Source organism: Peromyscus eremicus, chromosome 5, assembly GCF_949786415.1.
Source record: "Peromyscus eremicus chromosome 5, PerEre_H2_v1, whole genome shotgun sequence".
Taxonomy (NCBI): Eukaryota; Metazoa; Chordata; class Mammalia; order Rodentia; family Cricetidae; genus Peromyscus; species Peromyscus eremicus.
Window position 1 is genome coordinate 11,027,035 of NC_081420.1, and position 15,073 is coordinate 11,042,107.

A 15,073-nucleotide genomic window follows, 5' to 3' on the forward strand; every position below is an offset into this window, starting at 1 on the left:
AATCTGTCTTATTGTGAATCTATTGCTTTAAACTGCAGCAGCTGTGGCTGCTGGCTCTGCCCACCTCAGCTTCCCAGCATGGCTACGTTTACCACCAGCTCTGGGAGCTATCATGGGTCTATGCTTTTATCCAAGCAGCATGTAGTCCAGAAACCTCTTTTTTTGTTTTATACCTGCAAAGGCTAAATCCACCATGCAGCTTAATGTGCCACTTGCAGAAGCCTCATTCCTGCCATATTGCAGGTCGAGCACTCACGCCAGGAACCCACAAGTAGCTCAAACCCGCAGCTGCCGCTCATTTGAGAGAGACAATTAGAAACTGTTTTTAAGCTCCGTTTTAGAATTTTTTTTCTCAGTTTTTAGGTGGAAACTCTTGCCACCACGTTGGACGCCATTTGTAGATGTAACCAACTTTCTTATTAAATAAGAAACACAGAACCAATGCAAAGAAGAAAGCCAAGAGGTCAGAGCTAAGAGCTAAAACCTTACCCTTCCTCCTGCAGTGGTCCTACCTCTCCGAACTCACTACCCCTGTGTTAATGTCTTTATATAGTGTTCCTGTTCTGCCTTCTCATTGGTTGTAAACCCAACCACATGACCGCCTCGTCACGGCCTGTCTGTATAGGCCTCCAGGTTTTCCTTGCTTGGTTTTGAGATTAAAGGCATGTGTGTCCAATAATGGCTGTATCCCTGAACACACAGAGACTTACCCAGCTCTGCATACCAAGTGCTGGGATTACAAGTATACGCCACCACTGCCCTGCTTTCCTATGGCTTGCTAATAGCTCTGACCCCCGGGCAACTTTATTTATTAGCATACAAATAACATTTTAATACAAATAAAATATCACCATATTTCCCCTTTTCTATTTTAATAAAAAGGAAAAAAGAAAAAGCTTATAACTAACATAAGAAAAACTATATACAAAAGTACAATAACTATATACAATATATACAAGTAATAAATACCTAAACAATGTCTAGTTCATTTGTATTTGACAAATTCAGAGAAAATAATTCCATTATCTATTCTATTGTATCTAATTCACTTTCTATCCTAATTAATCGTCAACTATAACTAACTAATCTTCAACTCCCTCAGAGACCCAATGTGGGAGCCCGTTCTCGGGTTCCTCGTGGCTTTACCCAGCAGGTCCTCATAGAGGATGATTAGACCACGGGCCTAACTGCAGGTGTCTGGGATGGTCTGTACTTGGCTGTGCTGGGGGAGGAGGTCTTTTGCTCCACCCCTTGGTGTCTCTATAAAAACCCTGGGGCAGAGACAGTCAGGGCCCGTTGGAATAGGTTCCAGGCCCTCTCGAGGCTATCCTTTATTTTCTATCTGTTTATCTCCGCGATATTCTCCGCAATAAATCCTTCTATCTAATATTTCCTGCTGCTCGCACTCAAGAAAACTCTGGGGAACTGTGGGGGTGGTTGGGTAAACGCCCCACAACCCAAGAAGGAAATAGTATTAGCTAACAAAAAAAATAAAAACAGGAAGTATATGCAAGCAACTTCCAAAAACTTGTGAGTTGACAGAAACAGCCAGCTGCCTGGAAAATCATCTGAGGTTTCTCCGCAGTGTTGGGGCATCATCTTCAGCCTATAGGCTTAGCGTATCTGACAGACTCATTTGTAAAGTAGAATGTACACAAGGTCAACAGTTCAACCTCACATTGGGTGAGAGCAGTCTATATACCAGAAATACCTGAATTCCACTAGTTTCATGTCATGATTCAGGATTTTAAATTCTGGAAATTGTTGATGTTTTTTTAATTCAGCTGTCCATTGTTCTTGGCTATGTGTGTATGTGGCTTCATTTCAGCATCCCGTTCTTCTCTGTTTCATCATCTCGACTAACATGATTTATTCCTATAGACATTTGGTTATTTAGTTGCTTTGAGTAGGGGTTTCCTCTACAACTGCAGGAAAGGTTTGAACTGGATTTACTGTGGGGGCCTGCCTGAGGCCCCTCTGGGAGTTTCCCGAAGCTCGAGGCAGAGGATTACCCTGTCTGTCCCTTGTTGATCTACATTCGTTGGTCCAGTGTTTTCCCTTACCACACCTTCTGCATACTCCAGAAGGAAGGGGCATTCTGTTGCCAGTGTTCCTTGAAGAAACATTATTTCTAGGAATGACCTGTTTACAATCCCTTTTCAAATGTCCTTGCTTTCCACATCCAAAACATCTAACATTGCTCAAACCTTTTGAAATTGCTTTTCCTACCCACATATCATCATGGTCATAAGCCTCAACATTAACTGTATCTCTAATCCAATCTTCCAAAGGTGCAGATCTTGCCTTTAACGGCCTGATTATCCTTTTGCATGCTACATTTGCATTCTCAAAGGCCAAAGATTCAATTATTATCTGACTAGCCTCTGAATTTGGGACCATTTTCTGTACTGCTGAAGTTAATCTTTGTAAGAAATCTGTGAAAGATTCTTTTGGGCCCTGTATAACCTTTGTAAATGACTCAGTTTTTTTTCCTGGTTCTTCAACTCTGTCCCATGCATTCAAAGCTGCCGTTTGACATAGAACTAGGGTTTGGACATCATATAAACATTGTGTTTCTACTGAAGCATATTGGCCTTCTCCAATAAGCTGATCCTGACAGACTTGTATTCCGCTATCCCTCCATTGTTTTTCTATATTTTTAGCCTCATTATTGAACCACATTTTCCACTGGAGATGTTGTCCAGGTTCAAGAACAGCCTGTGCCAATTCCCACCAGTCCTTTGGTATAATCCTATTACTAGTTGACCAGTTGTTTAACATTTGTTTTACATATAGGGAGTGCATGCCATAAGATGCTATTGCCTCCTTAAATTTTCGTAAGTCTAACATTTTAATTGGAGCCCAAGTATTTTGTTCATTCTCTTCATCAGGTATGAAATGCCACAATAAAATCCATTACTGTGTGCTGTACTAAAGTGACTATGAAAAAAGGAATGTGAATTAACTTTAAAGAATTATCCAATTTTGTACAGAAGTCAAATATCCAACATCATTTCTGTGATAAAAATGAGGGTGTGTGGAAAGAGGAGCCCATTCTCTGTTAGTGAAAGTGGAGACTGGTACAGATGCTGTGGAGATCAGTATGGAGTTTCTCAGAAGACTGAAACTTGCACTAGCATATGACCCAGCTAGACCATTCCTTGGCATCTATATGGACTCTTTATTATGCCACAGAGATACTTGTACATCCACAGCTTTATTTACTATGGTATTTTATTGATTCTTTGGGAATTTTATACATGTGTATAATGAATTTTGATCATATTCACCTCCCACTCTTCCACCCAACTCCTACCAGCTCCTGCTTCCCCAGCCCCTCTCATCTTCGTGTCTTCCTCTTCTTTTTAGGTAACGTACTGAGTTCTATTTGTGCTGCCCATATACTCATGAATATGGACCATCTACCGATGCACAGTCAACCTACCAGAGGCCACACAAAGAAGGCAGAGTCTCCCTTCCCCAGAAGCCATCAATTGTCAATAGTTACTTAGCTAGGAGTGGAAGATCTTGAGCCCCTCTCCTCTCCATACCGAGATGTAGACTGTTTTCATATTCATGCTGTTGCTGTACTGTTTAAATGGGGGGTCGTTGGGAAGCACAAACTATGAGTCCATAAGAGATAAGCAGAAACTCACCGAAAACTCGCTGGCCACACTGGCCAAGAAAACAGGTGGTGACCTTCACTTCCCCTCCTCCCTCCAATTCCAAGCCCCTAGTCTGATCCCCAGCGTGTAGCAGACCTTCTACTGCAGCCTCTCCTTCCTCTCGGCCCCAGTTCCCAGGGTTCTATGCAGCTCCTGGGGGAAACCCGGTTTTCTTCCCTCCTAATGGACACTTTTGCACTGAGCCTCTAGCCCATCTCCATCCCCAAGTGTCAGATCTATCCAGGGACCCCCAGTGGCCACATCTGACAGGATCTCAGAAGCATTGCATACCAGGCAAACCTCAGCCACCACTCTCCTAAGAACCAGAGAGGGCAACAGAAACCAAGGAATGGAACACCCAGCCAACAAAGACAAGAAAGGTATCAGCACCTAGAATTACAATCTTCCCGAACCCAGATGCCTAGATGCCAGCATAAAAACACAATAACAGTAAAGAAAATATGTCTCCACTAGAGCCCAGCAACTCTACTAAGGTAGGTCCTGAGAAATGCAATACAGCTGAAGCACAAGACAAGGACTTCAGATAGCTATAATGAATGTGTTCAAGATCCTTAAAGAGGCTGGGCGGTGGTGGCACACGCCTTTAATCCCAGCACTCAGGAGGCAGAGGCAGGCGGATCTCTGTGAGTTCGAGACCAGCCTGGTCTCGAAAGCGAGTTCCAGGAAAGGCGCAAAGCTACACAGAGAAAACCTGTCTCGAAAAACAAAACAAAACAAAACAAAACAAAACAAAACAAAACATCCTTAAAGAGGAAATGAATAAATCCATTAATGAAATAAATGAAAACACAAAACTGTGAAATGAAATGAAGAAAAAGCCCAAGGCATGAAAGTAGAAATATAATTAAAAAGAGAGCCCAAACTGAGGAAAAATTGAAAATGAAAAGTTTAGGAACTCGAATAGGAACCTCAGAATTTAGTTAGATTTCAACAACAACAAAAATTACAGAAAGCCTACAATCTCATGGAAACTGAATAATGCCCAGCTGAATCACTAATGAGTCAGAGAAGAAATAGAGAAATTAAAGATTTACTAGAATTCAATGAAAATGAATGTACAACATACCCAAACTTATGGGAAACTATGAAAACCGTGCTAAGAGGAAAATTCATAGCACTAAATGCCCACATAAAGAAGATGGAGAAATCACACTAGTGACTTAACAGAACACCTGAAAGCTCTAGAACCAAAAGAAACAAACTCACCCAGGAGGAATAGATGTCAGGAAATAATCAAATTGAGGGCTGAAATCAATAAAATAGAAACAAAGAGAACAATACAAAGAATCAATGAAACAAAGAGTTGCTTCTTTGAGAAAATCAACAAGATAGACAAGCTCTTATACAAATTAACCAAAAGGCAGAGAGAGAGCATTCAAATTAACAAAATCAAAAATGAAAAGGGAGACATAACAACAGATAATGAGGAAATCCAGAGACTCATCAGGTCATACTTCAAAAACCTGTACTCCACAAAATTGGAAAATCTGAAAGAAATGGACAATTTTCTGGATAGGTACCATATACCAAAGTTAAATCAAGTCCAGATGAACTATTTAAATAGACCAATAACCCCTAAGGAAATAGAAACAGTCATTAAAAGTCTCCAACCAAAAAAAAAAAAAAAAAAAAAAAAAAGCCCAGGACCAGATGGTTTCAGCGCAGAATTCTACCAAATTTTCAAAGAAGAGCTAATACTAACGCTCTTCAAATTGTTCCACACAATAGAAACAGAAGTAACATTACCAAATTGCCCCCCAGGCAGTGGGATCAGGATCTGTCCTTGGTGCATGAGAGGACTTTTTGGAGCCCAGTGCCTATGGTGGGACACCTTGAGCAGCCTTGATGCAGCGGGGAGGGGCTTACACCTGCCTCAACTGAATGTACCAGGCTCTGCTGACTCTCCATGAGAGACCTTGCCTTGGAGGAGGTGGGAATGGGAGGTGGGTTGGGGAGAAGGCTGGGGAGCAGGAGGAGGGAGGAGAGGGGAATCTGTGGTTGGTATGTAAAATGAATAGAAAATTTCTTAATAATAATAAAAAAAACTTGCTGGGCAGTGGTGGCGCACGCCTTTAATCCCAGCACTCAGGAGGCAGAGCCAGGTGGATCTCTGTGAGTTCAAGGCCAGCCTGGGCTACCAAGTGAGTTCTAGGAAAAGGCGCAAAGCTTCACAGAGAAACACTGTCTCAAAAAAAAAACAAAAAACAAAAAAAAAAAAAAAAACCACTTCACCAAACTGTTTTCATGTTGGAAAATGGAATTTGGGGTAACCTGAATCTGTGTTCTCAGGCCATTGGTCACTCACATTTGGCTACAAAATAAACTCTCTTTTATCCCCTTTGAAGTGAAAGTTGTGTTTTTAAGTTGATAGCAATAATCTTATATGTGTAATCTAAACATAGAAACTGATCTCATGGCCAATGATAAATGGAATAATGGTTAGCAGAGGATGGACTAAAGGGTCAGAGAGGGGGGAATAACAGGTTAAAAAATAATAGTTAAAAGGAATAGATGCTTGTGTTTGTTCCCATGGTGAGGTGACCGTGACCAACAACATCATACTTCATGTTTCCAAACAGCTACAAGAGAGGATTCTGGAAGTTCTCACTGCAAAGAAATATTCAGTTCACAAATGATGAATATGATGGATATGCCAACAGCCTTAGACTGACCATTTACAGAATGCATGCATCAATGAAAATGTCACATTGTATCCACCCCACTTATTCTATTTTTAAATGACATTCAAAAATGGCAACTGCTACAATTACTGTGTTGCCAAAGAGTAAAAATTCCAAAAGGATGAGAGACAGTGCTGTTCATTTCTGAGAATAAACAGAAAAGTCAGAGTGAATTTATCCTCATTCTCTTTGGTAGAAAATAGCAGTTTCTGCATTTGATAGCGATGGCCTCGGGCTTGCAGCCATGACGGTGATTCTGGAGGCCACTACCAGGGAGGAGAAAGGCAGAGCAGGTACTGAGATCAGGCTAAGTTCTGCTTTAAATTATTCCATATTGTGTGAAACACTGGCTTTTCAGGCTGTGCCTTGCTGTGGAGGGCACGAGATCCTTGTATTCACAAATAAGCACTAGAGGAACCAGGAGTGTTAACCATGAAGGGGCATCTCCTCAAAGGAGGAAATAAAATTCATGCTTCCCACCCAGAAAGCCGAGAGTGGACGCTGTTAACGACCCTGTGACCTGTTGCTATCTGTAGAGCCAGACCTCACCCAGTCCCCATGATTACCCCAGACTCTCCCTCCCTGGACCTTTCTTTATCTTTAGCTCTGTTAGTGGAATCCATCCTTGGCGGGGGTGGGGGGTGGGGGAGTGTTACTTTTATTTTATAGCCTGCTGACCTCTATGTCACCTCAGTCAGAGACCACACCACATCCATTTTCATGGCCACATGTACTTTGCAAAGCAGTTTCTGTGTTGTCACACCTTAGCTTTATTGTGCACCTGGAACTAGAATGATTGCTGCCTGGAAACCTTTCCCTAAATTCTACTGCTTAAATAAACTTACAGTAAATCACCTGGCATCAGACTCCTGAAGTTTGATCCAGTCTAAGTCAAACTGAAGCAAATTTGCATTCTCACTTCTTCATAGATCATTTCACTGCCAGCCATGATACCTGCAGGAACCCCCACATCCTGCCCTGATAGACTCCATGTTATCAGCAGCTTTTGACTCCATTTTGAGGGTATAAAACGATTGTACTCCTGGGCAGATAAAAAACAAAGCCATTTGTCTAGCACTACCCACATGGCACAGACTAATGACTTATTTCTGCAAGTGCAAGGGCTATCATCCTATCAATTTCTTGGGATGAATTAAGACTTCAGAGATACATGGGCATATTAAAATCATACTAGGGAAAGTAACCCAAAGAACTTATCAAACATGCCAGACTTGGGAAGGGTAACTTCTTCATCAGGATGCCATTAAAACAATGGATGCCTAATGTTGGCCACAAACCAACCTAAAATCTGATGTCTGGTGTGTGCATCAGGACTGACAGGCAAAGAACCCTCAGCTGCTCCTGGGGCTTCATCTTGGGTCAGCTCTCCACTGTTGGCATGCCTTCTTGACTGCCATCTGCCATCCAGCTACTCGTCCACCTGGATCCAAACCTACAATTTCCTGCTCTGACCTCTCGCATCTCTGCAGCTGACTACATTTTCTTCCTCAGACCCTGACTCTCTGTTGGCCTGACCTCGACAGCATTAGCCCCTTTCCTACTACTTGTGTGGGCTCATCTTATTAACACAGACTCTATTTGCATTTCTCTCAGCCCATGTCTTTTAAAAATGTTTTACCTTTATCATCATCACCAATTTATCTTACGTGCACGGGTATTGCATGTATGTCCGTGTACAAATGCATCCTTGGTACCTATGGAAGACAGAAGACAGCATCAAATGCCCTGGGACTGGAGTTACAGACAATTGTGAGCTGCCATGTGGGTGCTGGGAATTAAACCCTGTAGCAGGAATCTTAAAGAGTCTTATTAATAAAATCAAACCTGAGGCCAGTTATTGGGGTTAATGCTGGTAGATCAGAGAGACAGAACAAGCCACAGCTATCTCACCTTGCCAATTCCTCAGCTGGTTCTGTTTCCTCAGACTAGAAGTTTCTGTGTCCTCATCCCAATGGCTCTCAGCTGAACTGCTGCTAGAAGCCTGAATGCTTAACCAGCCAAATGCTTAACCAGCCAAATGCTTAACCAGGCAAATGCCTAACCAGCCAAATGCCTAGCCAGCCAAATGCCTCTAGTTTCTGGTCTCCACGCCTTATATATCTTTCTGTTTTTGCCATCACTCCCTGGGATTAAAGGCTGGCTTTCTGGGATTAAAGGTGTGAGTCACCATGCTTGGCTGTATCCTTGAACAGATGGATTTCTGCCTCTGGAATGCTAGGATTAAAGGCATGTACTACCACTGCCAAACTTCTATGTTTAATATTGTGGTTGTTCTGTCTCTGACCCCAGATAAGTTTATTAGCATGCACAATATTTTGGGTAATACAATACCACATTAAACCCGGTCCTCTGCAAGAGCAGCCAGGGCTCTTAACCTCTGAGCATCTCTCCAGCCCCTCAGCCCACTTCTGAAACCTCTTGAGCTCTGCTATACTCTCTAGCTTGTATTTGTTCTGAAAATGGCACATATGAACACACGGACAAACATCCTGTGTGCTCTGTGATAGGAGAGCTATTATTAGTGATAAAGATTAGAATAAAAAGGCTAAAAGTGCCTTGGTTTGATTACTAAAGTAGTCAAAATGCTGCCATTGAAACTGATGGACCTTGTGAACTTATTCTCAGTCTATTAAGTCTGACATTGTAGAAAGATAGGACCACATTCATCTGTGCTTGTGGCATAGGGTGCTCACAACAGCAGACCACGTGAAAGCAAAGAACATAGCACAATAGAGTGGGTTTTTTTTTTCCTAAACTGGAAACCTGAGTGGGTGTTCCCGCAGGAAACCTTTCCTGGTGTATCTAATTTTCGGAGGGTAAGTACCAGTCTTCCCCATCTATCACTGGTGTCAGCATGCCCTAATCAAATGAGATATATAAGGCGGCTCACACAGCACCATCAGGCTGCATGGCAATAGACCTGCTTGCTCAGAATATTGCTAGTATTAAAAGTACTATTGAAAAATTTTTAAACTTAGGGCTTTTAGAGGCAGAAGTAAAAGTATCTGAAAAACTTTGGGCTATCTGATGATTAAGGCATCAAGAAACTTCTGGTGTATGGGAAGGAACTTCCTCTTTGGTTCAAGAGGTTGGATGATCCAATTTTCAGCAGACAGTTTCCTCAAATCGATTTCATTTAGGCCTTTTAGTGTGAAATGTGACAGTGAAGACAGGGAGCCTGGAGAATGAGGACCTACTGAAGAACTTACTCACCATGGGAGTTGATGTTGACATGGCGAGGAGATGGCAGCCTGGAGTGTTCAACAGGGTGGGTACAAGTGAGCAGGTGCTGGAGATATTCCTTCTATACAAAGGAGCTAGTGACAAAGTGATTGGTAGTATATCAAGATACCCACGAGCCAAAACATCATAACAACAGAAGGTCTTTCAAAACGGTGGGAGCTGTGGAGAAAGATTATGGCATCAGACCTTGAAATTGTAAATATTTTGGAGTGTTCTCCTGAATCCTTTTTTCAGTCTAATAACAACCTAAACTTAGAGAATAATATAAAGCTCCTCTGCTCTGTTGGATTAAATAATAAATGCCTGTGCTGACTATTGACCAGTGCCCCTAGAACCTTCTCCAATAGCCTGAATTTGAATAAACAAATGGTTGAATTTTTGCAGGAGACCAGTATATCCTTAGGTCACAAGGATTCCACAGATTTTCTGAGGAAGATAATTTCTAAAAATCCTTCCATCTTAATTCAGAGCACCAAATGGGTGAAAACTAACATGGAATTTCTGCAGTCGACTTTCAACTTAAACAAGGAGAATCTGCTGCTTCTGATATGTGGCCCAGGAGCTGGAATCCTAGATCTTTCCAATGACTGTACCAAAAGGAACTACACAAATATCCAGGAGAAGCTGCTCTCTCTGGGATGCACTGATGAGGAGGTGCAGAAGTTTGTCCTAAGCTATCTGAATGTGGTCTTCTTGTCAGAGAAAAAGTTTAATGATAAAATAGACTGCCTTGTAGAAGAAAAAAATCAGCATATCACAAATAATTGAAATTCCTAGGGTTTGGGGCGCAAACATAAATACTTTAAAAACTCGAATCAAAGAGTTTTTAATCAAAGAGCACATGCTGGGTATGACTTGAGTTCATCAAACATTGTTCTCCTATCCTGGAGTCAGAAAAGATATAAAGCTAAGTTCAAAAGATTAAATGGATAGGACAGTACTGGAGGAGTCTCAAGGAATCTTGCAGTGTAGTGCTAGTCACAGTTTGGATGTTTCAAAAACAAAAGTTTTATTTTTAAATAAATATTTAAAATGTTTAAGATTAAAAAAAAATTAAAACTTGGAGCAGGTCGCAAGAGGGGCCCATTACAGACTGTGTGAGACACAGAAGGGCTGTGTATTATGCTTTCTACGATCAAAAGTGTTTCTCATGTTCTAGATGGACCCTGGTTAACTAAATTTCTAGATTTAATACTAAATTAATTATAAAGTGATTAAATTTCTAGATTTAAGCACTGCTTCCAACACTGTTCCTGCTGGTAGATTTTCTACCCAACAAGCAAAGCATCCTGGGAAAATGGTGTCAGAGCATGTCACAGCTCTTCAGAAACCCCAGCAGCTCACCCCCCCCCAGGTTCTCGGGGGACCCACAAGCCCCAGAGACCTGCTTCTCCACCAGCCCTCACTGCTTACTTCGCTCACTCTGGTTCACTCCCATCATGCGCTGCCAACTCTCCTCACTTTCTTGGACACTCAAGGAAAGCTCCAACCGTGGTCTTTCCTACCACTGTCCCTTCTGCCTGCAAAGTCCATAGACACTGAGAAGCACTTGAGGCAGGCAGTGTAAAAAAGACAAGAAGATCCACTGCATATCTCCCAGGCTAGCCCAATCATTTCCATCTGTCAGCTTTCCCGAAAGGCTTTCTTGATCATATGTGCCTTATAATGTCTCTTAGTCACTGTTCTCTTGCTGTAAAAAGACACCATGACCAAAGCAACTCTTAGAAAAGAAAGCATTGAATTGGGAGTTTACTTACAGTTTCAGAGGGTTAATCCATTATCATCAGGTGGGGAGCATGGCGGCACACGGACAAGCACTTGAGCAGTATCTGAGACCCTTACATCCTGATCCACAGGCAGAGAGAGATGCTTTTGAAGCCCACCCCTAGTGACACACTTTCTCTAACAAGATCACACCCACTTCATCAAGGCCACACCTCCTAATCCTTCTCAATTAGTGCCATTCCCTGATGACTAAATATTCAAATACATGAGCCTATGGGGACCATTCTTATTCAAACCACCACACTGACTTCAATTCCACATTCTTCTTTTGTGTTTTTCTCTCTAGCATTTCTTGGGACTTAATATATTCTATCTTGTTCGTGTGTAGGTCCTCTGGGAGAGTATTCCGTTCAGGAAGATTTTTGACTCACTGTTTATTTTTTCCCCTCCTCTTTCTTCAAACAGACTTACAGTAGGTACTCAGGATGTTGGTTGGATGGTAAGTGAAGAGGAAAAAGTAGTCTTACAAAAGAATTGAGTGTCATAAATAAGAGACCCTGAAGCATTTCAATAACAAAAAATACATCCTAAATCTTTGAAAACTACATGGTTGAGTAACATAATAACAATGACTAAAAGATGAATTATGGACCAATCATGTGTGGTACAAAACAGAAGGAGAAGGGAACTGGCAGAATGTAAACTTGAAAAGCATATAAGGTAAACTCGGAAGAGCCAAAATATTTTAACAGCCATTTTGAAATAGAGGAATGAAGGGTAAATGAGAAGATATCATCTAAGATATATTAAGAGTAATTCAACAATGATGAAGAAAGTTGTATATTTACTCACTATGCAAGTTCAAACAAGACACACAGCATCATTAATCATTATGGAAATGCAATCACAACCATGACACAGCACTTCCGTGCTGTGGGATGTTCTGTATGTCAAATATGTTGCTAATTAGTCAATAAATAAAACACTGATTGGCCATTGGCTAGGCAGGAAGTGTAGGCGGGACAAGGAGGAGAATAAAGCTGGGAAGTGGAAGGCTGAGTCAGAGAGACACTGCCAGCTGCCACGATGAGAAACAGCTTGTGAAGATGCCGGTAAGCCACAAGCCACATGGCAAGGTATAGATTTATAGAAATGGATTAATTTAAGCTACAAGAACAGTTAGCAAGAAGCCTGCCACGGCCATACAGTTTGAAAGCAATATAAGTCTCTGTGTTTACTTGGTTGGGTCTGAGCAGCTGTGGGACTGGCGGGTGACAAAGATTTGTCATAACTGTGGGCAAGGCAGGAAAACTCTAGCTACACTTCCGGTTCACTAGGATGCCTGCCACCAGTAGAACACTCAATGCAGTGTCAGCAGTGTTGCTAACATGTGAGTGTGTGCTGTAGATGCATGCTGCAATAGTCTTAAGAACACTTAAGAGATGTCAGAGAATTCAAGTATTTAACAAACTACTATTTAATGACTGTTGAAACACACTGTTTTCTACCATTTCTTGCCACATGAGTTGAAGGTTTAGTTGTAACAAGCAATATTTCAATAAAAGGGGAGAAAATACATACATTAGATCTGAGGTGAAACACGTGGCATATGTAACATATGTCTACCTCAAATGCTGCCTTTGGGGATACAAAGTGGCCAGTCATGTTTTCAAAAAGTTTACATTTCATTAAGTGTGAATACAGAGTTACCACATAAGCCAGTGACTTCACTCCTAGAAAGTTGGTAGTGAATAGACTATGCCTTATTAGATGGAAATGGGTCTTTGAGGACCAGGGTAGGATATTATGATTTAAAAGTTATGTGCTGGGCTGTCAAGTTGACAAGGAATGAACTTTTGATGGTTAATGTGCATTGTCAACTTGACTGGACTTTGAATCACCTAGGACACACACAAGTGGGCATGGCTAAGAGGGCATTGCTGTGGAATAATCCTTCTGTACAGCGTGTGAATACATGCCGCTATGATTGGTTTAATAAACAAGCTGACTGGCCAATAGCTGAACAGCATAAAGTTAGGCGGGAAAGCCAAAGTGAGAATGATGGGATGAGAAAGGGCTGAGTCTGAAAAGTCACCAGCCAGACACAGAGGAAACAAGATGAGAATGCTGTACTGAGAAAAGGTACCAAGCCACTTGGCTAAACATAGATAAGAATTATGGGTTAATTTAAGTGTAAGAGCTAGTTAGCAAGAAGCCTGACCTACCTGCCAAGCATTCATACATAATATTAATACTCTAAGTCAATTATTTGGGAAGAGGCTGCTGGGTATTTGGCAGTTGCTGGCAGGACAGAAACTTCTGTCTATGGAGCATTTCAAGAGAGGTTTAAGTGAGGCAACCACCTTGAGTGTGGGCCGTGGGTTGGGATCCTGGACCGAACAGAAAGGACAAAGGAGCAAACAAGCTGAGCACCAGCTTTCACCTCTGCTTCCTGACTGTGGACACGATGCTACCAGCCACTTCACACTCCCGCTGCCATGCCCTCCCTCCCATGATGGACTGTATCTCCAAACTGTTAGCCAAGAGAAGTCCTTCTCTCCTCAAACTGCTTCTGCTGGGTACTTGTCACAGCAGTGAGAAAGTAACTAACATTTCCCAAGGGAGAAATACCATCCAACTAAGGTATAACAAAATAATTCATTTAGCTCAGTACTAGGGCATTTGCTTATCCATGTGAGTCTGATTCAATCTCTAGCACTGGAGAAGAAAAAGACAGCTCACATAGGTATATGAATAGTCAGTCATATTTGGGGGCCAGTAAGATGGCTTAGTGGGTAAGCCTAAAGGCCCAAGTTAGATTCTTGGGTCCCACATAGTAGGTGAGAACAGACTCCTGTACACACAGACACACAGACATACAGACACGCACAGAGACAGAGAGAGACAGAGACAGAGAGAGAGAAAGAGAGATGTAATTTTTAAAATTCAAAACATGTAGTGGACCGTGGTTCAATTTAGTTGGTAAAGTGGTTGCCTACCATCCATGAAGCTCTGGGTTTGACTCAGGTGTGGTGGTTCATGCCTGTAATTCCAGCACAGAGTATACAGAGGCAGGAAGTACCCGGAGATCAAGGTCATTCTTGGTTACATGGGGAGTTTGAGGCAACCCTATGCTATGTGAGACCCTGCTTAAAAAGAAAGCTCAATATTGTGCATAATAGCAAAGAGTTAAAAGCCATCTAGAGGCCCATAAACGTATGAACAAAGAAAGAAAATGTGGTATACACACAAGGACATCAGCCTTAAAAATAAGGAGTCTTGTCATACACTATAGTACAGTTGAGATTGAGTACATAATTCTAATTAAGTGAATTATAAGAGAAAGATACCAGATGGCACTGTATGAGATGTCTAACTAAATTCTTAAAGTGAGGTGGTAGTTGCCAAGGTGGGGAGGAGACAGGGGAACTCTCTGAGCCCTCTTTTCTAAAAGCATTGGTCCCAAGTGTGAGGGCTCCACTCTCATGATCTGATGACCTCCCAAAGCCCCAAGCTCCCAATATCATGTGTCTTCCTCTGCCCGCCCCCCCCACAGACTAATTTATAAAGGGAGGAAATTGCTAGGATCTGATGAGAGCCTTACTACTGCCCCACAACCTGTCAGAGGCCATCACGTGACAAGTGCAGACAAAGCTGCTACTTTGAGAATTAATCTGCTCTCATGGTAATAGTATTAATCCATTTATGAGCATGGAG

At 41.9% G+C, this 15,073-nt stretch overlaps 1 pseudogene; it reads left to right on the plus strand.

The window, feature by feature from the left end:
- The first annotated feature begins 9,384 nt into the window (after positions 1-9,384).
- Positions 9,385-10,564, plus strand: LOC131910951 (transcription termination factor 1b, mitochondrial-like; annotated as a pseudogene).
- Positions 10,565-15,073: the final 4,509 nt, after the last annotated feature.